The 27,859-nt window shown below is 38.2% G+C and overlaps 1 protein-coding gene across 1 annotated transcript in view; it reads left to right on the plus strand.

The window, feature by feature from the left end:
• Positions 1-26,808, plus strand: part of Cds (CDP-diacylglycerol synthase) — a 194,793-nt gene extending 167,985 nt beyond the window's left edge. The window contains exon 12 of the mRNA XM_070092531.1: positions 26,538-26,808. The gene's annotated coding sequence lies outside the window, so the exon portion shown is untranslated. The remainder of the gene's footprint in view (positions 1-26,537) is intronic.
• Positions 26,809-27,859: the final 1,051 nt, after the last annotated feature.

The following is a 27,859-nucleotide window of genomic DNA, read 5'->3' on the forward strand; positions in this document are numbered from 1 at the left end:
TGTTGTCTTCTGTGGCGATAAGTCTTGAGTTTCTGTAGTTTATCAAGTGGTTGTGTGAATTATGGTGTTGTACACAGGCATTCTTTGTATAGTCAGACCTGCTTGCGTATTGGTGTTCTGAAATACGTGTTTGGAGGTCCCTTGATGTTTCGCCCACGTATAATTTGTTGCAGTCATTACAAGGGATTATGTATACCCCTGCAGAGGGTGGAAGCTTGTCCTGTCTATCACTGGTAATGTCCTTGATGATCGTGGTTGTGGAGGTAGATACTTGGAATGAGGTATTGGAAAAGATGTTGGAAACATATTTGGCAATGGAGTTGGTGGGGAGGACTGTGTATCTCTTCTCGGCAGTGTCTTCTCTGGGTGTGTTGAAGATGTTCAATGCCCGTCGTCTGCAGTCTCTGATGAAGTGATGAGGATAGTGGAGTTTAGAAAATACTTGTTCAATTATAGTGCATTCTTCCTCAAGAAACTCATTGCTGCAGATTCTGAGTGCACATAGGAAGAAGCCTATAATTACACCACGTTTAGTTTTGGTGTTGTGGTGAGAGTAGAAGTGGAGAAGATCGTTTTGGTTGGTGGGTTTTCGATAGACTTTAAAACAAAGTTCGTGGTCAGCTTTGCAGAGAAAAACATCGAGGAAAGGAAGAGTGTTGTCGACTTCTTCTTCAAGTGTGAACTGGATTGAAGGCTCGACCTGGTTGAGCTTGTCTTGGAGAGCTTGAACGTTGAAGCGTCTAGGAGTTATGAGGAGAATGTCGTCAACATAACGGAGCCAGGTGACAGACGAAGGAATAATGGTGGAGAAACGTTCGGCTTCTAGATGTTCCAGAACACCAATATGCAAGCAGGTCTGACGATACAAGGAATGCCTGTGTACAACACCGTAATTCACACAACCACTTGATAAACTACAGAAACTCAAGACTTATTGCCACAGAAGACAACACTCAATACCGAAGAATCCTGGAATCATCACTTATTTCTATATCCGACAACTTCAACCAGAATAGTGGCTTCTATAACATAGCTGAACCACTTGCCAAGAAACTTCTTCATTGCTATCCCACATAAGAGCATAGGAATGGAAGAACACTGCAGAAGGTCTGCTCACAAACTTATCCAATCTCCCTTCCAAGCTACCCAAGATTTTAGACTCTATAACCCCACTCGGTACATCATCAGATGCAGCATTCCCCACCTGACCTCAGCATTCTGAACCTGACTATAAATACTCGCGTACCTTCCACCCCAGGTAGATCTGTTTGTGACTTGAAAAAGCCCACTGTATGGATGAAACGTTGTCAATAAAGGATCACATTATACTACATGTGTGTTTATATTTCCATACTCAAGGTCAAATTGGAACTAGTGTTTCTCTGATATTGCAATGTTTTTCTTTATTTTTCAAGTTTTTTTTTTTTTTTTTGCATTGTTAAAGAGGAATAAATGTAGGATCTGTTGCCTGTACTCAAAGTGGTATTTGAGTTTGTTTCCTCAATATTACTACAATTATTTAATCATTAATAAAGTTGAGAAGTATTCTCCTGTTCACTTTATGGCCCTTAAACATTCTCATTGCTAAACATTTGTCACTGGGCATGCAGTAGTGACGTAACTGGAGTTTACTCTCCCCATCCCCCCTCCCTTGAATTTTATGGGGGTGACACCAAAGATGCTGCCCTGGGTGACACCAGAGATTCTGCCCCCCCGGGTGACACCAAGTCTAGCAACGCCTCTGTTCTGATCCAAGAGAGAAGCGAGTGAAAATATCCAGTGATATTCAGTTATCTACTGATTCCACCATAAGTGATCAAAGTAAGTCATTTACGTCAGTCAACTGTCAAGATAGCCTCTCTTGTCAGATGTCTGAATCATTACTAAAGAACAAATATAATTCATAAGGAGGAAGGTCAGCTGAGACCCTAAAGGGTATGGGAAAATGGCCACATCAGCAGAGGAGTACAATAACCTGTACCGTGTTCAATCTAAAGTAACAGCTAGCATCTGGTACACCACCTTTGCTACCTGATCGCATGACATCATTCATCATCACATACCATTGTTTAGCACCACATGATGGTACACTCATGGCACAATATTACTATTTAATATTGCATTAATAAAGTAATACTCATCTAGCAGAGTGTACATCCTTTTCCTGCGCACAGGAAATCTGAGAATAATAATAATAATAATAATAATAACAACAACAATGTATGAGAGTATAGTTTTACCAATGCTCTTATATGGGTGTGAAGCATGGGTGATGAATGTTGCAGCGAGGAGAAGGCTGGAGGCAGTGGAAATGTCATGTCTGAGGGCAATGTGTGGTGTGAATATAATGCAGAGAATTCGTAGTTTGGAAGTTAGGAGGAGGTGCGGGATTACCAAAACTGTTGTCCAGAGGGCTGAGGAAGGGTTGTTGAGGTGGTTCGGACATGTAGAGAGAATGGAGCGAAACAGAATGACTTCAAGAGTGTATCAGTCTGTAGTGGAAGGAAGGTGGGGGTAGGGGTCAGCCTAGGAAAGGTTGGAGGGAGGGGGTAAAGGAAGTTTTGTGTGCGAGGGGCTTGGACTTCCAGCAGGCATGCGTGAGCGTGTTTGATAGGAGTGAATGGAGACAAATGGTTTTTAATACTTGACTTGCTGTTGGAGTGTGAGCAAAGTAACATTTATGAAGGGATTCAGGAAAACCGGCAGGCCAGACTTGAGTCCTGGAGATGGGAAGTACAGTGCCTGCACTCTGAAGGAGGGGTGTTAATGTTGCAGTTTAAAAACTGTAGTGTAAAGCACTCTTCTGGCAAGACAGTGATGGAGTGAATGATGGTGAAAGTGTTCCTTTTTTGGGCCACCCTGCCGTGGTGGGAATAGGCCATTGTGTTAATAAATTAATAATAAAATAATAACAGCAACAACAGCAACAATACCCTAATACTAATATTATTATTAAAGTATAGTTTGTACATTGATTAATTTGTACAGTCCTCAGTTCTCTCATATTGGTGACAATTAATATGACAGCATATAATGAAAGTTAAGACACTCATGCAACATCTAGTTATCTTTATTGTAGACGTTTCGCCATCCAGTGGCTTTATCAATACAGATTCTTGGACATAATTAGAAAACAGAAGAACTATATACAAAAGATGAGGTAATCAGTCCCTCAGCCTTGGAGGTGGTGTTTAGAGCACCGTGGTTGTAGAGATTCTGAAGCACAGGCAAGGAGACTGGCGCTTATAGAGACATCAGTGAATAGGGACGTGTAGCAGACGAGGGAATAGTCACTGGTAGCCGGTATTCCCCAGTGGAAGTAGGTCCTACCCAAATTGATGGGTTAGTTATAGTAGCCATGAAGAAGGTCATCTAGATGTCCTCTGAACCAAGATACCATGATGTTGCAGTGCCTTACAAGTTGTACAAGACAGGTATATAATACCGACAAGATGAAAGTTAAGACACTTGTGCAACATCTGGTTATCTTTGGGTAGGACCTATTTCCACTTGGGAATCCTGCCTACCAGTGACTATGCCCTCATCTGCTACACATCCCTATTCACTGACACCTATATAAGCACCAGTCACCTTGCCTGTGCTTCAGAATCTCTACAACCACGGTGCTCTAAACACCACCTCCAAGGCTGAGGGATTGATTACCTCATCTTTTGTATAGTTCTTCTGTTTTCTAATTATGTCCAAGAATCTGTATTGATAAAGCCACTGGATAGCGAAACGTCTACAATAAAGATAACTAGATGTTGCACAAGTGTCTTAACTTTCATCTTGTCGGTATTGTATACCTGTCTTGCACGACATGCCAGCACATAGTACAGTGGTCCCTTGAGTTATGATGGACTAGAGTTAAAATAATTTTGAGTAATGATTTTTCCCTCATAAAGAAAACTATCTTTGAATTGTGATGTAAAATTTGAAATACATCACATGTATGATGGTCAGCGGGAAAGGGTGGTTCTCAGCCCGGGGAGAAGATAGGGTAATGAAAAGATCTTAAATGGAGTGATGGTGGATGGAATGTTAGACGTGAGTGGGAGGGATGGTGATGGGAGTGAGGGAGGGCAATCATACATGTACCAGATGTGGATGGTGGGAGACAGTGACAATGAGTGTTAATATTAAGTCTGCAATTCTTTTGTCAGTCTGCCTGCCCTGCCTTGCCCTGCCTTGCCCTGCCTTGCCCTGCCTTGCCCTGCCTTGCCCTGCCTTGCCCTGCCTTGCCCTGCCTTGCCCTGCCCTGCCCTGCCCTGCCCTGCCCTGCCCTGCCCTGCCTTGCCCTGCCTTGCCCTGCCTTGCCCTGCCTTGCCCTGCCTTGCCCTGCCTTGCCCTGCCTTGCCCTGCCTTGCCCTGCCTTGCCCTGCCTTGCCCTGCCCTGCCCTGCCTTGCCTTGCCCTGCCCTGCCTTGCCTTGCCCTGCCTTGCCTTGCCCTGCCTTGCCTTGCCCTGCCTTGCCTTGCCCTGCCCTGCCCTGCCCTGCCCTGGGTGAAAATTCTGATAAACAAGCATGGACTGCAGGCTGCACACTATGCTTGTTTATCACTGAGAACTCCAGAGCGTTGAAACAACAAAAAACCATCTAAGGGCAGGTTGGGAGCATCCTGGCATCTAGGAATGAATTACCATAAAACTATGTATTTTGGGGTTTGAGTTGGGATATTTTGGAGATACGATATGTCTTCAGGAATGGATTAATATCGTAACTCAAGGGACCACTGTACTGGCATATCAGTCGGTACTACCAAAGAAAAAAGAAAGTGGCTGCCAGGTATTTACAATGGACAAACAATTATTTTGTTGCCTGTTGAACATTAGATGGTAATTGAAGCATTTCATGCCTCTGTGAATGTTTGTTTTATTTTATAGGTCAGTTCCACTGACTGCTCCTGGTAGTTTAACTTGAAAGCACGCAAAAAAACGTAGATCTACGTTCGGAGTGCTACGCACATCAACACATATCGATGTTTGGACAGTTTAAGGTTAACTAGGAGGATATCAAGATCTAAGCTTGGACCCCAAGCGTGACCTTTACCATATAAGATGCTGGTTGATTTTTGAAGGTCAAATTTTGTTTGTGGTGACATGAACACCATTACATTTATATTTAGATGCTGTTGTTTGTGACTTGGAATAGGATTCCAAGAGATGTTTGTAAAGTTCTGTTGTTGGGAATAGTGGCTACCATTTCTTCATAACCGTTTTCAAACTCAAACTTGTCAAGTTTTTCAGTCCTTGTTACAACATCTGGACGTCTGAGTTCTTGAACTGCTGAATTCTCTCCTAAGTTTCGTTCGCTTCATGTTTTTTAATATTGTCAAGGTTTGTTTTACATGACTCGTATGTTATATTATCATTGAAGAAGTTATTTTCATGTCAGGGATCTAGACATGATGTATTGTGGTCATTGGTATAATGCTCAAACTTAGTTAAGTGATGCTGCACTACCCAAGCCTGAGGATCTTGAATCATTCAAAATTTTGTTGATGAAATGTCTCAAATACTGTACTTAGGCAGTATTTCTGAGACCAGAAAATTTCCCTCACCATAAGTTGAATATGAATATTTGATATCATGAATAAATAAGCAAATAAATAACTAATGTCAATGATTAAGTAAAAAATAATTACTGCAACAGACTAAACACCAGTATTGAAAGGTAAATAAATGAATAAAAGTTTATCCAATCAATACAAAAAAAAAAAAAGTTTTACAGTACATTGACTTGATTACCCAAGGATGATACAGGTACAGTACATGTAGTGATATGGTGTACAAGTACTCACCATTAATATAGTCAGCTGAAATCACATTGGGCCTGAAGACTCTTATGAAGCATAGAATTGACATTAATTACTGGATGATAATGGTGATAGGGAGGAAGGCACTGGGTCGTCAACACTTGATGGTGGGGAGGAAGGCACTGGGGCATCAACACTTGATGATGGTGGGGAGGAAGGCACTGGGTCATCAGCACTTGATGATGGTGGGGAGGAAGGCACTGGGTCATCAGCACTTGATGGTTCAGGAACAAGCACAAGGCTTCATGAATATATCAAGTTTTGGCTGAATAGTTTACTTTTTTTTTCTTTTATAAATTTCTTTAAAGCAAGCAAGAGCATCCTGTATTTGTCTTTCAGATTTTGCAAATCTCACAAAAGTGATCATCGTAGAGTCGAACCACTGTAAAGTGAGGAGCAGCATAGTTGTTTTGTAAAATATTTTCAACCAAAAAGATAACTTGGCAATAAGATAGCACTTATTTTTATCAAATGACGGTGGGTGTGTTATCTAAGCAATACAGTGCAAGTTTGTTTTCATTTTCACTCATGTTTAACATTAAATTAGTGCTATTTCAGCTGGTAGATACAGCCTGAAAGAGGTACTTAGGTGGTTCATTTTGTTCTTGAAGAGCTTCTAGTTTACTGTAGGCTGGAAGGAAGTGGCTCATTGTTTGCCTACAGTGTTTAATAATGTCTTTATTATTGTGCTCCAACCTACAGTCATAAATAACTAATTAAAGTGTTTATAGGGACCATGTCAAATTGCTGTATCCTGTCACTTCAAATCCTTTGACCTCATTCGAGTATATAATCTTGTGCGTCATATTACTGTGATATGCAATACCAACAAATTGATAAATGAGACTCATTTTGCAGAAGGCTTTCTCAGTCTTGCACATTTGTATTCGACAAAAGTAGCCCATGCTATCAAATGAATGCCGGAACTGGCGTACCTTGAGTTCATTAATAGCTTCTTGAATAATTTTGATATATGCATTTAACCCGTAAACGGTCCAAGCAGATCTACGTTTTTTACATATTTTTAAATATAACAAAAAAAAAGTAGATCAAAGTTTTTTTACACATTTTCAAATGTAAAAAAAACAAAAAAGATCTACTTTTTTACATACTTTCAAATGTTGAAAAAACGTATACGTTTGGACCGTTTACAGGTTAAAGTAATAAAAATATTTAGTCTTATAAATTATTAATTTTACTGTTTTTAGCTCATTTTTAATATTAGTATTCTAAATGTATCAGCACATTTTTCAGATTTATTTACTTAAGTAAATGAATCAATGACAGATGGCCAGTACCCATCTGTCACTGATGCTTTGGCCAGTACCCATCTGTCACTGATGCTTTGGCCAGTACCCATCTGTCACTGATGCTTTGGCCAGTACCCATCTGTCACTGATGCTTTGGCCAGTACCCATCTGTCACTGATGCTCTGGCCAGTACCCATCTGTCACTGATGCTCTGGCCAGTACCCATCTGTCACTGATGCTCTGGCCAGTACCCATCTGTCACTGATGCTTTGGCCAGTACCCATCTGTCACTGATGCTTTGGCCAGTACCCATCTGTCACTGATGCTTTGGCCAGTACCCATCTGTCACTGATGCTTTGGCCAGTACCCATCTGTCACTGATGCTTTGGCCAGTACCCATCTGTCACTGATGCTTTGGCCAGTACCCATCTGTCACTGATGCTCTGGCCAGTACCCATCTGTCACTGATGCTCTGGCCAGTACCCATCTGTCACTGATGCTTTGGCCAGTACCCATCTGTCACTGATGCTTTGGCCAGTACCCATCTGTCACTGATGCTTTGGCCAGTACCCATCTGTCACTGATGCTTTGCCCAGTACCCATCTGTCACTGATGCTTTGCCCAGTACCCATCTGTCACTGATGCTTTGCCCAGTACCCATCTGTCACTGATGCTTTGCCCAGTACCCATCTGTCACTGATGCTTTGCCCAGTAACCATCTGTCACTGATGCTTTGGCCAGTAACCATCTGTCACTGATGCTTTGGCCAGTAACCATCTGTCACTGATGCTTTGGCCAGTGCCCATCTGTTACTGATGCTTTGGCCAGTGCCCATCTGTCACTGATGCTTTGGCCAGTGCCCATCTGTCACTGATGCTTTGGCCAGTGCCCATCTGTCACTGATGCTTTGGCCAGTGCCCATCTGTCACTGATGCTTTGGCCAGTGCCCATCTGTCACATCTGTCACTGATGCTTTGGCCAGCACCCATCTGTCACTGATGCTCTGGCCAGTACCCATCTGTCACTGATGCTCTGGCCAGTACCCATCTGTCACTGATGCTCTGGTCAGTACCCATCTGTTGCTGATGCTCTGGCCAGTACCCATCTGTCACTGATACTTTGGCCAGTACCCATCTGTCACTGATACTTTGGCCAGTACCCATCTGTCACTGATACTTTGGCCAGTACCTGTCACTGATTCCTTGGAAGGCCCTTTGTTTCTGATGTATGGGTTGATACTTCACTAAGATATCTTTTGATGACGAGTAAGAGGCATGTGCTACACTGTTATCTTTACTGTGGAAACATCTGGCCTATGTGTCAGTCTTCAGGTGAGTATAATAGTGGTGACAGTAGAAGCGGAGAGATAGTTTGATGTGAACAGTCCCTTAGCCATAAGCATAGGCATGCTGCTAAAGACTTATATAATGGAGTTTGATGTCAGCTGTAGAAGTTAAGAGATGGCATCACAGATGAGCCTGGCCCACTAGTGCAATTAAATCATGCTAAACAGTTAACTTCAGTTGCTATGCCTCACTGAGCTCCAGCATAAAAGTCTCTGCTGTAGGCTAAGGGACTGACCACCTTCTATCTAGGACATGAATTATCACCTCAAGTATTACTTCTCTACTTCTACTGTCTCTTGTGTTACAATTGCCTGTTTTCAACTGAAGAAGCCTGTTACTCTGGTGTGTTTCTGCAATCACAATAACCATGTGTTTCACATTTGTCTTATTCATCAGCTTGTTGATATTGTATACCATTTATATTCTTGTATGTGGTGAGTGTACTTCCACTGAAATAACTTGTGATGTAGGATGATCATGGTGAATGTACCTGTACTAAAATAACTTCTGATGTAGGGTGATTATAATGAGCAAGTATTGATTCTCATTAGTTAAGCTGAGGTTGATTTGACTTTCAAGCTTCTCCATGACCTGTCTATCTCTGCCTGCTCATGCTCCACCCTCATGACCTGTCATTTAATGTCATAAATTTCCCAGACACTGCTGCAGATGAGTACAGAGTGCCATAGTTTGTATACCTTTGGACATAAGTGGTACACGATGTTACATAGTACATGATACTTTGTAGGAGGTAAAGTGTGTGCAGATTTGGGACCAATTCCTCTAGTATTTTCCAGGCATAAATGATGATATAGATTTCTTTCCTTGATGTTGAATGAGTACAGGTTGAAGGACTTCACACATTTCCAGTAATTAAAGTGCTTGACTAAACTTACATAGCTGTGAGGGTTCTCTGTACATACTGTAGATCTGCAGTGTTGCCTGCCTTAAAGGTAATGTTAGTGTACAGCAGTATGCCTACCTAAAGATCATCATTGGATTGGGCATCCCTTGTGTTGAAGGGGACTCATTTTCCATCCTATCATTTTCCTCGCATTTGAAATAACAACACTGTTGTGATCCTTGAAAGTGAGATCCTCTGGCATTATTGCTCCTAGGTCTTTCACATTAGTTTTTTACTTTATTGCATGGTAAGAATTATTTTTATACTCCATTCTAGTGTTTATTTCCTTAAATTTTCCATACCAGTAAATGAAAATTTTCCTCATGGAATATCATTGTATTTCCTGCAGCCCACTGGAAGATTTGGTTTATATCCACTTAGAGATTTACAGTGTCTTCAGTGGATGTCACTCTGATGGCAGTTTTAGTATCATTTGCAAAGATATGGTGCTATGATTTATGTCACTGTCTGAGGATAAGGAAAAGGATGGGGTTAAGTTAGGTATGATTCATTAGGAAACAGTACATGTGTTTCCTGATGCAGGTCTCATTCACATGATGACCTGCCACTGAAGCTTTTCACTGTGGCAGCCTCTGACTTAACTCTCTCTACTATTATTTTTTACTTTATGTTAGAATTTTAAAAAGACATCTGCACACTTTCCCAGTTATTCTTTTTGCACTCATTTGTTGCTTTATTACAACATGGTCAAATTTATTGATGGCTTTGACAGTCTGTGCATAGTATACTATGTACACATTTTGTTCGTCTTCCAGTGCATCCAAGACCATGACGTAAAAATTCAGTCGTTGCAAGAGTCAAAGGAGACCTGCTCTAAACCTGTTCTGCCCTGGGTTGTGCAATTGTTTTAAATACATATGGCTAGTGGTCTTGCTTCTTAAAAACTTTTCAATGATTTTTATAAAGTGGGATGTTAGTGTTATTGTCTTTTAGCTCTTTGCTATTGTTTTGTCACTGCCCTTGTAGATTGCAACTATATCAGTGGTTTTGAATGACTCTGGGATGCCTCATGTCTAGGCTTCCTCTTCATAGAATATTTACGGCACATGATAGGATTTTTTTTGCAGCTCTTGATGAACTGGGTTATCTTGTAAATTATAACACTTTTCATGTCTTGTAAATTTAGGAAAATATGGCTGAAGTTTTCAACACTTCGGTTATCTCCTTCTAAGTTAGGGTCACCTGAAAAAGAAGAAACATTTTCACAATCATTCAATCACTGTCTTGCCAGAAGTGTGCCAACATCATCACTCAAACAACCTCCAGAACTGCAACATCCCCGTCCCTCCAGAGCGCAGACATTAAATCCCACCTCTGTGGCTCAAGTTCAGCTAACTGGTGTTCTTGAATTTCTCATAAATGTTACCCTGCTCTCACTCCAACACCAAATCATAAAACCCACTTGCCTTCACTCACCCCTATCTAACATGTCTAAATCTTAAACACTCAAAGCCTCCCTTATCCCTTCTCTATAATGCTTCTTGGGATGACACTTGCCCATCTTTACCTTTTCCCCCAGATTTATATGCCTGCCTAGTCATCCTATTTTGCTTTCTTCTCTGTATGCCCAAACCACTTCAACAATTCCTCAGTCATTTGAACAGTCTACATATTCTCTTCATATTCACTCTACACTTTGTTCTCAAGCATAACATTTCCACTATCTCCAACCTCCACCTTGCTGCAATGTTTAAAATTCCATATATGTATTAGTGTTGGTACCACTAAACTCTGGTACATTACTCTATTTTGCTTCCACTGAAACAGTTCTTTAATTAATGCACCACATATCTTTTTACCCCTCATCAGTTGTATGATTTGCCTCATCTTTCATTCTTACTCTCATTACTATGCTCTTTCCTATGTTCAGTTTTAATTTCCTTTTACACACCATCTCAAATTCATCTGTTAACCTTCGCAGATTCTCTTCAGAATTTCCCAAAGGAAATGTGTCACTGGGAAAAAGAAACTGACAACTCCCACTTTGTATTAGCTCACAATCTTTTAATCCCACATCTCTCCCCATCACCCTAGTACTTACCTCTTTTAAAACCTCTCTACAAATATGTTAAACAACCATGGTGACATCACACAGCCCTAAGACCTACTCTCACCGAAAAATAATCTGCCCCTCTCCTACATGTGCTAACCTGAACCTCACTTGTCACAAAAACTACTGCCTTTAACCCTTTCATTTTGGTAAGATTTTTTTTTTTTTTTTGAATATTTTTTGACATGGAGAGCGAGTTAAGAATCGGGGCTGTCGACAATAAAAGAGTTAATAAAATATCACCTATTCCATTCATTTGCAACATTTGTCACATTGCTCCCCTGTCTTCCTTATTATATGCCTTTTCTAAATCCACAATGCAACAAAATGCTCCATACCTTTATCTGAGAATTGTTAACTTGTGTGCTTCAATGTAAACACTTGGTTTACACATCCTCAACCCTTCCTAAAACTTCCAACTTCCTCTGCAATCCTACTCTTTGTCTTACCCTTAATTCTTTCAATAATAACTTATCATACACTTACCTGGTATTCTCAATAGACTTATTCCTCTATAATTCTTAAACTCTTATCCTCTTTTCCCTTAAACTAAGGAACTATGCATGCTGTTTTTAAATCCCCAGGTACCTTCTCTACTTTCATGCATATATTGAACAAATGCACCAACCACTTTCTCCAAAACTACATCCCTATGTGCTCTTAACATTTTTGTCCCAGCTGCTTTAACCTCTTTCATTCTACACACTTTCTTATGCACTTCCTTCACACTCACATCTAGCTCTGTCTCCTACAAAGGTGTTATACCTCCCTCCCTGATACATTGATGTACTGCCTGCATGCCTTCAACATTTAACTACTCAAAATGTTTCCTCCATCTTCCCAGTACCTCCACCTCTCCATCTAATAATTGCCCTTCTTCATTTTCACTATTAACCCTTTGGCTGTTTCAGTCGTATATATACGTCTTATGAGCCACCGTGTTCGACGTATATATACTCGTAAATTCTAGCGGCTTCAAATCAAGCAGGAGAAAGCTGGTAGGCCCACATGTGAGAGAATGGGTCTGTGTGCACCATATAAAAAAATCCTGCAGCACGCAGTGCATAATGAGAAACAAAACCTCTGACCGTTTTTTTTAATTAAAATGCCGATTTTGTGGTCTATTTTTGTGTAGTATTTATGGTTGTTTTCTCGTTTTCTTGGTCTCATTTGATAGAATGGAAAACACATTATAGAAATAGAGGAGATTTTGATTAGTTTTACTATGAAAAGAACCTTGAAATGGACCTCAAATTAGGGGAAATGTTTGATTTTGGCTGATGTTCAAAAGTAAACAAATGATGTCATTTTCCAATAAATGTCCAAGTAGCCATTCTAATATGCAGTCATGAATGGGTTGACATTATTTATAAAATTATTACAATATTGCAGTAGTCTGCATAACAGTAAATCTTCCATTTTTTGTTTTGAATAAAAATTCAAAATAGAAAGCACGAGTAATATCAGAGGCGCCTGGAGACGTGACTGATGAACAAAGAAAATGTTATTTTAGAGCCAGGAATGTCTGCATTGTTCATTCTGGACCCTATTTTGAAATTGTCATATTTTTTAATTTTTGTGAAATTGGCCAAATTGCAAATTTCTGACCACGTTATTGGGTAGTTGAAATTGGTAAATGGGCAGTTTCTTGTACTCAGTCAATAGAAAAAAATGGAGTTCTAAAGAAATAGCTATGAGTTTGATTGACTGGAACAATAGAATTAGCCAAAAATAGGGCTCAAAGTGGGTGAAATTGCCAATTCGTAAATATCGCCGAGGTCGCTAACTTCATGAGAGCATAATTCTGTCAGTTTTCCATCAAATTTCGTTCATTTAGTGTCATTACAATTGGGATAAGATTCTCTGTAATTTCATAAAAATAATTGTCTTTTCGGAAATTTTGCGACATCAGGAGACACCTCCGGATTTGGGGTTGCGACAGTCAAGAGGTTAAATCCATTTATTCCCTAAGCTTTCTCAGCTTACTGATCTCAGTCCAAATTTTTTTCTTATTCTTGGCAAAATTTGTTGATAAAACCTAACCCACTCTCTCATTTCCTCTCCTTTTATACTCCCTCACCACTCTCCATTACTTCATCCTCTGCAAACCACTTCTACATTATAAAACTCTCATGCTAAGTTTTTCCTGTGTCATCCTCTTTGCCTCATTGGCAAATCTCTCCTCTTCCCTCCCATGCCCACCCTCCTGTACTCTCAAACTTCTGCTGCACACACTAACACAACATTCTTAAATTTACCCCATACCTCTTTGATTCCCTTTTCATTACCTGATCCCCTTTCTAGCCCATCTTTCTCCTGATAGTGGCTTATATTTACCCTTAGAAACTCCTCTAATTTAATAACTTTCACTTCTCTCTTACCTATTGATGATATTCTCCTTGTACTCCATTGACCTATTACTCTCACTGTAGTTATTTAGTGGTGTAGCTAGTACATGTACTAAATAATGATCTGATATATATCTTTTACCCCTCTAAACATGCACATCCTGAAGGCTATCCACCAACCTTTTACCTACTAATACTATGTCTAAACAAACTGCTGTCATTATGTCCTATGTCATATCATATATATACTTATTTATTTATGACTGAAGTTATTTATGTTTAGTTTTTAATTTTATATATTTTCTGAATATTAATTCTTTGAGACATTTAATTATGCATGTTTTCTTGCATCCATTATACTTTCATAAGTTTTGTTTTCTCTTACTAAAGCTGAAAACAATGCAGTACAATTGCTCATTAGTTTGTTTTAGTTAACAGGGTCTAAATTATAAACTAAGAATGTTTTCCACAAAGCATTCAACATGTATAAAACTTGTATGTTTCTTTTAGGCACTCATTGTAGTTATGGATGAAAAGTTACATAAGTTTGTCATTCATTGACAAAGTTAATGACCAGATATTGATTTTCAATGCTAAATTATTTTGAGTAAATTATATTTCAAATTATTTATGTGAAAAATATATTAGCAAGGGCAAGTCTTAAATATGAATAATGTACAAAACTAAAACTTTCTATACCGGTCCTGTTTCTATACCGGTCCTCTTTCTAAACTGGTCCACTTTTTATACTGGTCCTCTTTCTGTACCAGCCCTCTTTCTATACTGGTCCTCTTTCTGTAACTGGTACTGTTTTTGCACTCGAGAAAAACTTTGTAATAAGATTAATATTAATATTTTTATTGTAAACTCCTAATACAGTATGTACAATATATATATACAGTGGACCCTCGACCAGCGATAATCCGTTCCTGAGAGCTCATCGTTAATCGAAATTATCGTTAGTCGAGTTAATTTTCCCCATAAGAAATAATGGAAATCAAATTAATCCGTGCAAGACTCCCAAAATTTTTACCACATGAAATATTAATTTTAATACACACAAACTGAAGAAGACATGCACAGTTACATGACACTTACCTTTATTGAAGATCTGGTGATGATTGATGGGATGGGAGGAGGGGAGAGTGTTGATGGTGTTAGTGTTTAGTAGGGGATTCCCCATCCATTAGGACTTGAGGTGGCAAGTCCTTTTTCGGGGTTACTTCCCTTCTTCTTTTAATGCTACTAGGACCAGTTTTAGAGTCACTGGACTTCTGTCGCACAACATATCTGTCCATAGAGGTCTGTACCTCTCGTTTCTTTATGACTTTACTAAAGTGGTTCACAACACTGTTAGTGAACAGGTTGCCAACATGGCTTGCAACAGCTGTCTGAGGGTGATTTTCATCCATAAAGGTTTGCTCTTTAAGCCACATTGCACAGATTTCCTTAATCTTTGAAGTAGGCAACTTCTTCAATTTCTCTCTCCCCTCCTCCGAAGCACTTTCCTTAGGTGTGGCCTCTTGCTGTTGAAGATGATCTAGCAGCTCATCAGTGGTTAGTTCTTCATTGTCCTCCTCCACCAACTCTTCCACATCCTCCCCACTAACCTCCAACCCCAAGGACTTCCCCAATGCCACACTTGATTCCTCAACTGGCCTACGCCTCTCAGGGTTAGCTTCAAATCCTTCAAAATCCCTTTTGTCTACACATTCTGGCCACAGTTTCTTCCAAGCAGAGTTCAAGGTCCTCTTAGTCACTCCCTCCCAAGCCTTACCTATAAGGTTTACACAATTGAGGATATTAAAGTGATCTCTCCAAAACTCTCTTAGAGTCAATCGAGTTTCTGAGGTCACTAGCACCTTTCAAACAGAGCTTTTGTGTACAGTTTTTTGAAATTTGCAATAACCTGCTGGTATATGGGCTGCAGGAGAGGAGTGGTATTAGGAGGCAAAAACTTGACCTTAATGAAGCTCGTGTCCCCACAAAGTCGCTCTGCCAAGTCTGTAGGATGACCAGGGGCATTGTCTAACACCAGGAGGCACTTAAGGTCTAATTTCTTTTCAGTTAGGTAATTTTTCACATTGGGGGTAAATGCTTGGTGTAACCAGTCATAGAAAAAGTCCCTAGTGATCCATGCCTTACTGTTTGCCCTTCACAGCACACACAAATTAGCCTTGAGGATATTCTTTTGCCTGAACGCTCTGGGAGTTTCAGAGTGATACACTAATAAAGGCTTCACTTTGCAATCACCACTAGCATTGGCACACATTAACAGAGTAAGCCTGTCTTTCATAGGCTTATGTCCTGGGAGTGCCTTTTCCTCCTGAGTAATGTAGGTCCTGCTTGGCATTTTCTTCCAAAACAGGCCTGTTTCGTCACAATTAAACACTTGTTCAGGTTTCAGTCCTTCACTGTCTATGTACTCCTTGAATTCCTGCACATATTTTTCAGCTGCTTTGTGGTCCGAACTGGCAGCCTCACCATGCCTTATCACACTATGTATGCCACTACGCTTCTTAAATCTCTCAAATCAACCTTTGCTGGCCTTAAATTCACTCACATCACTAGTTGCAGGCATTTTTCTAATTAAATCCTGATGCAACTTCCTAGCCTTTTTACTTATGATCGCTTGAGAGATGCTATCTCCTGCTATCTGTTTTTTGTTTATCCACACCAATAAGAGTCTCTCAACATCTTCTATCACTTGCGATCTCTGTTTCGAAAACACAGTTGCACCTTTGGCAAGAACAGCTTCCTTGATTGCCGTTTTGTTGGACACAATAGTAGCGATGGTTGATTGGGGTTTACTATACAACCTGGCCAGCTCGGAGACACGTACTCCACTTTCATACTTAGCAATGATCTCTTTCTTCATCTCTATAGTAATTCTCACCCTTATTCCTGTAGGGTTGGCACTAGAAGCTTTCTTGGGGCCCATGGTCGCTTATTTTGCAGATGAAATCACCAAAAACGCTGTAATAATACGAAATGTTCCGATTGTATGCTTGGATGTTACCGCGGAGGCTGGCTTGTAAACAATGCCACCGGCGGAACACATGAGGCTGGCTCAGGCCGCACATAGACGCGTCTCGGACGAATAGCGTTGAGCGAGTTTTTTAGCGCTATGCGAGGCAAAATTTTAGCGATAAAATGTATCGCTCTGCGGATTTAACGTTATGTGATGCCAACGGTATGCGAGGGTCCACTGTATATATATACGAACATATATGTCGTGCCGAATAGGTAAAACTGGTCAATTAGCAAGAACTCATTTAAAATTAAGTCCTTTCTAAAATTTTCTCTTATACGTTTAAAGTTATATTTTTTTCATTAATGTTAATGTAAAAACTTATAATTTTGCATCAAAAGTATCTTAGAAAACTTACCTAACCTTATTATAACAAGAGCAATTTATTTTAGCCTAACCCAACTAAATATATTTTAGATTTGTTTACTATAATTTAATACTAAACAAACACAGTGAAATATATTTTTTTTGTTAGGTTCAGAATGATTTTGGTGAAATTATTGCATACACAAATTTTCGTTTGTCCTATGTGATAAGATGAACGTTGCTATTTAAGACAAGATCGCAAGTTCTGCCTATTCGGCACGACATACATATAATATATATATATATATATATATATATATATATATATATATATATATATATATATATATATATATATATATATACATACATATATACATACATACATACATACACATGATATTAGGAAGTATTTCTTCAGTCATAGAGTTGTTAGGAAGTGGAATAGTCTAGCAAGTGATGTAGTGGAGGCAGGAACCATACATAGCTCAGGAAGCAGAGAGAGAACCTAGTAGTGATCAGTGAAGAGGCAGGGCCAGGAGCTGTGTCTTGACCCCTGCAACCACAATTAGGTGAGTACATACATACAGTGGAACCTTGACTTACGAGTGCCCCAAGGTATGAGTTTTTTTAAATACGAGACGTCCCTGGGTCGATTTTTTGCTCTGAGTTACGAGCCAGCTCCCCCTGTTTCCCCATCAACGCAAAACCTGGACACCTCACTTGTTTCTCTTTGATTTCATGCTTTAATTCCATGGAAATCATTCTCTTTTTCTTCTCAGCATTGTCCTTTACACTTACTTTCTTAGGACCCATGCGTAGAAAAACAAAATTTGGCCAAATGGCTCAAAAATGTAAGCAAAGCATGAGAGAACTGCTCTTACAGCGAGGTAAACAGTACACTGAGTTGGCGACGTTCATTATTATTTTAATAATAATAATATTACTATTATTATTATTAATTTAGGTAACTAGAACACATCCAATTCCCTAGATCAAGAGCCTCTCACCAGCATCAAGGTTCTTTGATGCTGGTGAGGGGCTCTTGATCTAGGGAATTGGATCTGTGCTCTAGTTACCTAAATTAATAATGATGATATTATTATTATTATTATAATAGAGCTTCAGTTCCCTAAATTAATAATAATAATAATAACTATTATAATAATGATAGAGCTTCAGTTAACTAAATTAATAATAATAATACATATTACGTACGTAATAATAATTCAGGATGCTGCCGCTAGTTGGCACAGCTGATGCCTAAACATCCGGTAAGCAGTATACGTTTATATCGCTGTAGGAGCAGTTCTCTCGTGCTTGCTTGCATTTGTTTTTGTTTTTACAGTCATTTGGTGAAATTTCTTTTTTCTAACCATGGGTTCTAAGAAAATAAGTGAAAAGGACAGTACCGAGAAGAAAAGAACGATGATTTGCATGGATTTAGCCAGGCAAAACCAGCTTCGTACATCTACGATATGTAGATACTAAGCTGCATCAATTATGTTTAGTGATTAAACAAAACAAATTGTATCAGTAAAGTTCAGCGATCAAACAAAACAATATTTTTGTTGGAGGTTTACAGGGCCACTGACATACGCCGCTGCCTCAACCTCCCCCACCCTCAACATCCCCCCACCATCTCTGCTCCAAGTGTGTAAGTACATATACTCCTTATATAAACAGTTTAACATTTCTTTACATTCTGTAGTGTATTATGATTTATTATGCTTTTTATACAATATTTTTGCAGTTAGCCTCACAAATACTCTGTTTTCTCTTACAATAAGAGCATGGGAAGATACTATAGTCAAAGTTAAACAGGAAATGGCAGACACTTCCACCGCTGCCACCATATTATGGCCTGTTTTATTCATTCTAGGGTATATATCATATTTCTGTGTTAATTATATTGTTTATTATGTCATATCAGATGAATTGAGAGAGATAAATAAGCTGTACAGTGATATTAGTGTCATATTCAAGTATTTTGTCTTGTCTCCAGAGTGCAGGAATGGGTTAATGGCTTTTCAGTTAATTTAAATGAGGAAAATTGATTTGATATTTAAGTAAATTGAGTTACGAGCTAGGTCACGGAATGGATTAAACTCATAAGTCAAGGTTCCACTGTATATATATAAAGTTTATATTTCTGTACTGAAATTTAAATGATCATAAATTTAATATTCCTGATAATTTTGTGTCAGTTTTCTAACACTGTTGTTATTTTATATATTGTGAACTAGCAAGCAATTCACAACCTTGTCAGTTTTCCTTTTCATTTTTGATGGGTTTGCCTTTTTTTTTTTTTTTTTAATATGACTTGTTCTGTCTTCACCTTGTTTTTAACACATTTATCTTTAACCTACAAGTCACTTCACAACTAACCCACAAATTGGAGCTGAATCTAAATGACATTTCAGTGCATTCTAAACAGTTATCATTGTAAGAGAAAGAGAAATAGTGCTTTCTCCCAGTTCTCTTTTTAACAGTCCAGAGCAGGCTGAAAGTTAACTGGGTTCTGTGGCCAGATTCTGGGTTACTTGTGAGATGTTGCAGCCACAGTATTGAATAACCTACGGGTATTTGAGAAAATGTAAAATAAGGTTTTATTAGTTGCAAATCAAATATTAATATGATTTAATCTTTGTTTCAATAATTATAAACAAATTATGATTTATATTTGTAATTATTACAATATATTTTTGAAACATTACAATGTGATCTGTAAAAACTAATACAAAGCTCATAGTGCTATTGTTTGGACATCACAAGTGATAAAGTTCATCTTTATTCCCTTGTGTTTTTTTTGTCCTACTATAGTATAGCAGGCATGACAAGTTACCTTTTTGTGATTATATATACAGTAATGACAATCACCATTTGAACACAACCCTGCAAAGACATTTGTGATGGAGCAATGTAGAAACTGTGCATTAATAATTGGATCATTCTCAATTTTCTAGCAAAGATTAGCTTGATATTGTTATTACATTAACTTCCACCAGGAGCAAGTTGCCATTTTAAGATTTATCTTAGATTCCTAATTTTTTTTTATTGTTTCTCATTAATTAAATAAATTTATATTGATTTTTATACAAGTCATAGAAGAGTGCAGTATATTGACCACTAGCAGAGTCAAGGCACTAGTGTTCACAGATTTCAAGGAATGGGTGCCTTCATTATAGTGAAAGGATTTGATTAAGGCAAATGGAACTATACTCACCTTGGACCAAATCTGATTATTTACCATTAGTTAGGCATTGTGACCCCTGTGGATTTAAGCACTTCCCATTAAAAATGATGATAATAATTTAGTAATAACAATAGTAATAGTAACCAGTTATCATAAGGGTTGTCTGTTATATATTAGAGGTAAAATTGTTGGAACACCATTATTCTGAAATAAAAGTGATAGTAATTTATGGAAGCATATGTTGCTATTATGCTGATGTAGACTCTATGTTGAATGTTGTAAGAGTTTAATGTTTATATTATAGTCACATATTATAGTGATGTTTATTAGAGTTTGAGCAAGACTCTGACTGTATTACATGCTTAGACATTCAGTAATAATAGAGATGTTACTAGAGTATGAGCCACTCTATAACAATATAAACTCTCAGTCATCATTTAAGTAACATTATGGATTCAGTTTTTGTGAACCATGTGATAAGAGATTTTTTTTTTTTTTACTGAAATGAAAGCTAAATGTTTTTGATAGAATGGTACTATATTAGGTTTTATAAAAATTGTTGCCTAGTGATGTTTGTATTGTCAAAATATATGCAGTACGGTGTGCAATTTTGATGAAAAACAAAATTTCCAAATACAATATTAGCCTTTTATTAGCAGAAGTCATAGATTTTGGCCCCCCCCCCCCCCCAAAAAAAAAAAAAAAAAAATTAGAATGGTTATAACTGGCCTTAAGTGAATATTGTAGAAGGCTACATGACTAATATATAGTATTTAGGTAAGTCATTTGTCAGTGTCTTGTATATTATTTAACTGTTGTTGAGACTTGTTTACATCTGTAGGTTCCCTATCATTAGTAATGGTGTACACCTTAAGTTAAGAGTAACAAATTAAGGCAATCATAACTGGAGAATATATTAAATGATGTGTAACTTTATGGCTACATTACTATTTCAGTGAGTGCAAGTTTTTTTTTAATTCAGTTTTGCTTTTAGGTTCCTGGTCTTTCTGAATTCTGCATAACAAAATTCAGCTTATGAGTTTATCTTCCACCAAGCACAGTACAGAACCCTTGCTTAACAACCTTGGTAGGGACCAGATTAATTGATTGTTAAGTGATAAATTCTTAAGTAAATCACATTTTTCCATAAAAGCCCCATTCTATGACTTGCGAGGAAAACAGGGGTGATAATATTCCAGTTTTAATTCCTCTTAAATTTTTTGTCAAGGGTGAAACTTAAACAATGTACACTCACCAGAAGTCATGAGTTAAAATTGAGTAAAATGGGGATAATGTTACATATGTGTGTGTGTGCATGCATGCATGTATGTGTGTGTGTGTGTGTGTGTGTGTACTCACTTATTTGTGGTTGCAAGTATCGAGCCATAGCTCCTGGCCCTGCCTCTTCACTGATCGCTACTAGGTCCTCTCTCCCCCTGCTCCATGAACTTTATCGAACCTCATCTTAAAACTATGTATGGTTCCTGCCTCCACTATGTCACTTGCCAAAATATCCCACTTCCTGACAACTCTATGACTAAAGAAATGCTTCCTAACATCCCTTTGACTCATCTGAGTCTTCAATTTCCAATTGTGACCCGTTGTTTCTGTGTCCCATCTCTGGAACATCCTGTCTCTGTCCACCTTGTCAATTCCTCGCAGTATTTTGTATGTCGTTATCATGTCTTCCCTAACTCTCCTGTCCTCCAGTGTCATCAGGCCCAGAAGTTATCTGTTCTATCATGCATTGCATGGTAGATTTTTATACTGCACACACCCACTAAACATGTCTAAGGCCACTTACAACAAATTTAAGGGTGCTTTGAATTATGCATGACCCAGCTCCCACTAACATACATCTACATGACCAACAATTTAGTATTTAAAACTATCATTAACAGAAACATGTGATGTTTCAAGAAGTCTCCTCAATATTTTTATTTTTGTCTATGAAATCTTCAAACAGTGGATAATAACATCAATATTTCTCAGTTAAGCAATGGAACCATCTGTGGAATGTTCAACTTTGTTTTGACATTACTTCTCTTTCAAATACTCAATTCCACGGTGGTAATAAGTTTTTATAAACATTATCCCCATTTTCCTCACATTATAGCTGATGCAAAGAATATGAAGCACTGTGTGTGTTAGTTACCATTCTGTCCTAGGCACATGTCGATTAGACAATAGGCTTGTTGTATATGAGCGAGCGTGTGTGTGGTTTTTTTTTTTCTTCAAGACGTGTTTGTTGGTTATGCCGCCAAATCATTTTAAGAGGAAGCAGTCACTTATTATCAGGGAGGGTGGGTCATGGTTGGTATCCTAAAATTTAGTTGCTAAACAAGTGGGAGCTATAGTTAAGCTGGGGAGTGGGCTTAGGTTATCATTCAAAATTGTTATGCAAAATGTTGTTAAATGGGGGTTCAGTGTAGCTTTGTCTTAGTTAAATAATTTAATGAAAAAATATTAAAAATTATTATATATTTTTGTGCAAAAACTATGTTACTTTTATAAAAAATTAACATTTTAAAATCTACTATTTTTTCATTTTGTTAAAATACTTAATACTGGGTACAGCTTTTACCAAATGTATGTTAATGTTACCAACATTTGTTCACATTTTCTTATTATTGTAAGTGTGATACAGTGTGCTAGTTTCCTACATTATATACCTGTAGTATAATACAGTTATAAAGTATTTATTTTGATGTAAATAAAACTTACATATAGTAAATGACCACTTCTTTTATTTGTGAATTTAATGTATACCTTAAGCTGTACAAATGCAGTAGTCCACTGTGAAGATGTCTTTAAAAAGGATTCTGAATGAAGTTCATTTCTCTGGTGAGTGTAATGGATCCTTCCCCTCTTCTAGGCCTGTTAAACTCTCGTCCACATATTATCCAAGATGAGGAGTCCGCCAAAGATTGATATTAGTTTCAAGGTATGACTCTTCAGTATATTAATTCGTTCAGAAGCTACACCCTTATGGGATATAGCTTTAGTCACTGTAGGATGATTATTGTTAAGTCAGTATTAAGTAACTCTCAGATTTTTTTTCAGGGATAGAGTTAGGGAAACCATACCACAGGCGGGATTTGAACCTGTGGTCAGAGAGTCTCAAAACCGTCGCGTTACCCACTGGGCCAGCTAGCTTCAATAAGATTCGTCCAACTAGGTATATTTCTACACCATAGGAAGGTTAGCATAGGCACCACTGTGACCACAAATGCAAGTTTTTACAGACGAATCTACCGCTAGCATGGCCGTGACGAACTCTAGCTCAAGTCCCCTCGGAGCCGTCAACATGACTCACGAAATCGTAATGACACGATTGCAAACAAACCATACCACGGGCGGGATTTGAACCCGCGGTCAGAGAGTCTCAAAACTCCAGACTGTCGTGTTAGCCACTGAGCCAGCTTTGAGGGGACTTGAGCTAGAGTTCGTCACGGCCATGCTAGCGGGAGATTTGTCTGTAAAAACTTGCATTTGTGGTCACAGTGGTGCCTATGCTAACCTTCCTATGGTGTAGAAATATACCTAGTTGGACGAATCTTATTGAAGCTAGCTGGCCCAGTGGCTAACGCGACGGTTTTGAGACTCTCTGACCACAGGTTCAAATCCCGCCCGTGGTATGGTTTGTTTGCAATCATGTCATTACGATTTCGTGAGTCATAGAGTTAGGGAATAGAGAAATTCAGTATCATTGTGGTGAGTGAAACATTTGCCTGCTACTTCCCAGGCTTTATATGACTATATGACTCAGTGCAAGACTTACCTGAAATAGTACAAAAGAACACACAGTAATAACTGAAAGAAGAATCATAATATGATGAAAATGAAAATAAACACTGGCTTTATTCCCTAATAAAGAAAATAAGCACTGAAAAGTCCAGTGCTACTCAGATCATTAAAAAAAACTCCAAACCATATCACAGGTGGGGTTTGAACCCGCAGTCAGAATCTCAAAACTCTCTGACCGCGGGTTCACACCCCACCCGTGGTATGGTTTGTTTGCAATCGTGTCATTACGATTTTGTGAGTCAAAAAAAAAATTCAAGTATGCAATGTGCATGAATTACAATAATCCCTGTGGATAAGTATAAAAGGATAAAACTATTCCTGTAAATGATTTAGGAACATCACAGTCTTCCCTCCTTGAATTTAATTAATAGTACCAATACAAAGCAAAATTCTCATCATGTTAGGAGTTCATTGCAATATATGACCTCAGTCTCAGTCGTGGCAGTCAGGATATACCTTTGATATACAGTAGTCCCCCCAAATTTGCGGGGGTTACGTTGCAAGACCACTCGCGAATTTGGAAAAACCGTGAATTCTGGACACAGTTAAAAAAATACCTATAAATGCCTATTCTTATAGTTTAAGCCCTAAATATGCCCTCAAAACACTTAAATTTAATTTCAAACTCTATGGCTTACATCTCTATGTCAGAAATGAGGATGAGGAATAGAATGGGAGCAAGTACTGTGCCTTGTGGAACAGAGCTTTTTACCATGGCTGCCTGGGACTTTACTCTGTTTACTATTATTCTTTGTGTTATATTTGTCAGAAAGTTGTAGATCCATCTACCAACTTTTCCCGTTATTCCTTTATCCTGCATTTTATGTGTTATTACACCATGGTCACACTTGTCGAAAGCTTTTGCAAAGTCTGTGTATACTACATCTGTATTTTGTTTATCCTCTACCGTATCCAGGACCTTGTCATAATGGTCCAGAACCTGGGACAGGCAGGAGCGACCTGCTCTAAACCAGTGTTGCCCTGGGTTGTGTAACTGATGGGTATCTAGGTGGTTGGCCTCTCAAAGATTTTTATATGGGATGTTAGTGCTGTCGGTCTGTAGTTTTTGCAATTGCTTTACTGCCACCTTTGTGGAGTGGGGCTATGTCTGTTGTTTTTAGTGTGTGTGGCATGACCCCTGTGTCCATGTGCCCTTTCCATAAAATGCTGAAGGCACACGATAGGGACTTCTTGCAGTTCTTGATGAACACGGAGTTCCACAAGTCTGGGCCTGGGGCAGAGTGCATGGGCATGTCATTAATTGACTCTTCAAAATCTTGTGGAGTTATAATAATATCCGAGAGTTTTGGGATGGCCAAATTTTGGGTTTCATTCATAAAGAATCCATTTGGACTGTCGACCCTTAGAGTGAGCAGTGGATTGCTGAACACTGAGTCATATTGGGACTTTAGTATCTCACTCATTTCTTGGCTATCATCTGTGTATGTCCCATCCCGCCTAAACAGGGGCCCAATACTGGATGTTATTTTTCCCTTAGATTTGGCATAAGAGACGAAGTATTTTGTTTTTTTTTAATTTCCTTTATGGCTTTTAGTTCTTCCCATGATTCTTGTCTCCTATAAGATTCCTTCAGCTTAAGTTCAATATTTGCAATTTCATTGACTAGTGCTTCCCTTCGTATTTCAGATATACGTATTGACCCCATTCAGCAGCTCTGTGACTCTTCGCCTTTGTCTGTATAGGGAACGTCTCTCTCTTTCTAGTTTACATCTTCTCATTCTTTTTAATGGAATGTGTCTTGAGAATGTGGAATGTGTCTCAAGAACCACAGAATTTATTTTTTTCAAAGCAGATGTTCAGGTCCGTGTTGCATAGGATATCTTCCAAGCTTGTTTCATTTAGGACATGGTTTACTTGATCCCATTGTATGTTTTTGTTATTGAAATTGAATTTCGTGAAGAGACCTTCATGACTGCTCACATTTTACTGGTCCGGAGCCCTGTGCATACATGTCTATACCTCTATTATGTTGTGATCCGTATCACCCAACAAGGCAAGAAAGTAAGTTTATTCAGCTATGCACAAATACAGTTACATAGATTATCATACATAGCAGCATTTGTGTAAAGAACCTATGATAACCCAGAAAAGTCAGAGTGACTTATTTCCATTGGGTTCTTCCTACACAAATTGTTATAAAATGACTCCGATGAGGTATAATCCTATTTATTGCCTCAGAAGTCTTATTCTTCTTTTCCTTCTTCTACAGAAGACTTGCACCTACAATCGAAATCAGTATATTCTGGCCTCCAGAAGGAATTCAACCCCTTCCAAGTGCCTCTACTCAGCACCTCTATTCTCCTCTCTTCCCTCCCAACTGTTGCTCGAGCACTCTACGTATTCCTAAACTTCAACCACTCAGAAGTAATTCTATCATCTTTGGGATTTACTTCCCCTTACTTGAAGCTTATGAATTTACAGAAGCCTCTTTTTCTATTGCAGATTCAATTTACGGAACTACTTTCTTTGTAGCAACTGGATTCCACAGCCTTCATGTAATCATTGGGTAGCCTGGTGGCAAAAGCTCTTGCTTCACACACTGAGGTTCCAGATTCTATTCCCGGTGAGGGTAGAAACATTGGGAGTGTTTCCTTACATCGGTTGTCCACATTTACCCATTCATGTTCTATATAGTAGTATGTCACTGATGCCAGCTAGGACTGTATACCTTGTACATATACTTGTAGAAATAAAATTATTGACGCCTCACTTCTCTCACTTTGTTTCTGTCGACTTTACAAATGCTTGATAATAACATTTTGTTGATGTAGTATGATTTTTCCTTTATGTTTTCATTTATTAATGGGGTAGATAATTTTTTAGTATATGTACATTTAGCTTCCAGCTGAAAGGCTTAAATCAATTAGAAAAAACAATCTTAACATTTTTTTTTACCAACTTGTCGGTCGTCTCCCACCGAGGCAGGATGACCCAAAAAGAAAGAAAATTCCCAAAAAAGAAAATACTTTCATCAACATTCAACACTTTCACCTCATAAATCTTCAATATATATAATTATTTTCATAACGTTAACTATAACAACCTTAATTATATTTCTATCTTCCGTGCTATCTAAAGAAAAAAACATATGAGACTGAGAAAAATATCACCCTTCGTGTGTGGATTCAATCCTAAAAACTCCATATGATTACCTTTTTTCATTACGATTTTTCTTGAACGCTGTTATCTTCCTAATCATCGATGTAGAACGTACCCTCTTCTTACCTTTGGTGTCTCTCGTCCCTATTACTAACATTTTTTCTTGAAGATTCTCAGGACTTTTCTTCCTATTCATTCTCCTCAGTTTACATTATTAATGATGAAAAGGAGCATTAGAATGATCCACCTGGAATCGTGGTCAACTATGACATATGATTTGCATTCATAAAGTGTTTTCAAACTTTTTTCAAATTAGAAAGTGAAAATTTACATTTAGTTTCAGCCTGAATCTTGGTTTATACCTCTAATTTTTGATAGAAGCCAAAAAGAAGCTTATCACTTAATGATGGAACTGAAATTTTTTCCTGTCAAGGAAAAAGCTTCTATTCCTGAGTGGTTAAATTCCATTCACTTATCTTTTTATTGTGTAATAAACATACAGTACTACATTTTCATTGTAAAGCTGAAGATTCTTCTTCCAAAAATATTACTCCACGTACAGGAAAAAACATTTTTGCAGCTTCAGTGCGACATTTTAACTTGAAATATGTAAGCAAAATTTAGATAAAAAATACAACAATTCATACAGAAAAAAAAAATTATGT

The sequence above is a fragment of the Cherax quadricarinatus genome, chromosome 39 (genome assembly GCF_038502225.1).
Source record: "Cherax quadricarinatus isolate ZL_2023a chromosome 39, ASM3850222v1, whole genome shotgun sequence".
NCBI classification, from domain to species: domain Eukaryota; kingdom Metazoa; phylum Arthropoda; class Malacostraca; order Decapoda; family Parastacidae; genus Cherax; species Cherax quadricarinatus.